Consider the following 1087-nt stretch of genomic DNA (forward strand, 5'->3'; position numbering starts at 1 on the left):
TGTTGCATTATGTTGATAAGTAAGGGTCAAGATGTGGTCTGACTGATTGTTCTAAAGATAATAGTGTAATTGTGAAGCATTGTTCTTTAGATTCTTGATATCCTGAGGGCTTTTCCTCAGCTCTGGCTTCTCCTACTCCTTCCTCATCTCTCACTCTTTCTCTCTCCAATTTACAATAATCATGGTAGAGTAGGTAAGATTTAAAGTCTTCACTTTGTCACACGTTTGCTTTGTAATTGATGTAATTCATTTGCTATGTTATTAAATATCGATTTCATTTTTATTAAACCCCCTACACTATTTTAGTTAGTCTGTTGTGAAATCAACAAAAGGTTACATCTAAAAATATTGAAAGATAGTTTCAAAAACACCCCCATCACCCAAGCTTGCTCTCTGTAATGTATCTGAATTGCCATTCAGACTGAGCATCTTAAAAGGTCAATCGGCTGGCTGAGGTAATAAATGATGCTCGGATGAGCTGCTGGCGTGGGCGTAATTGTTCTGAAGATCCAATAGTCGGGAGCACAGACCTATGGGTAATTACCTGCAATGGCCCAAAACGAAGGGTCTGTGAGTGGCTAGCTCTCTGATCCAATCAACCACACACAGAGCAGAGCAGTACACAGGCTCATTCTAATTGTCCGATCTGCTTTCCCTCCGACACACAGCTGCTTGTTCAGCGCTTCCCAGTCCACTTAGTCCCAAAAAGGGGAAAAGGCAAGAGACACACACACACACACACACATTTGAATTGCTCTCCACCAATCTCTTACTTAGACACGTACAGAGGCAGCCCTACACATGCTGTGCTGGACCTTTGCCAAATCAACAGTCTCCACCGTCATAGTACATTCAGAACTGATCAGAACTGCCTCTCACAGTGAATCATGTTGTTGTTCTTCTTTCAGCATATTAAATAATTACAGAGAAGAACACTAAATGCACCACTATGAACTTAAGGAGAAACAGTTATAAGCAGGCCTGCATTAGTTTTGTACATAGAAACAAATCATTATTGAACAATTTACATTTGGGATTGTAAACATATATTAAGCAATGATTGATAACAGGCAAAAGGGTGTCTAAA

This window comes from Osmerus mordax, chromosome 28 (assembly GCF_038355195.1).
Source record: "Osmerus mordax isolate fOsmMor3 chromosome 28, fOsmMor3.pri, whole genome shotgun sequence".
Lineage (NCBI taxonomy): Eukaryota > Metazoa > Chordata > Actinopteri > Osmeriformes > Osmeridae > Osmerus > Osmerus mordax.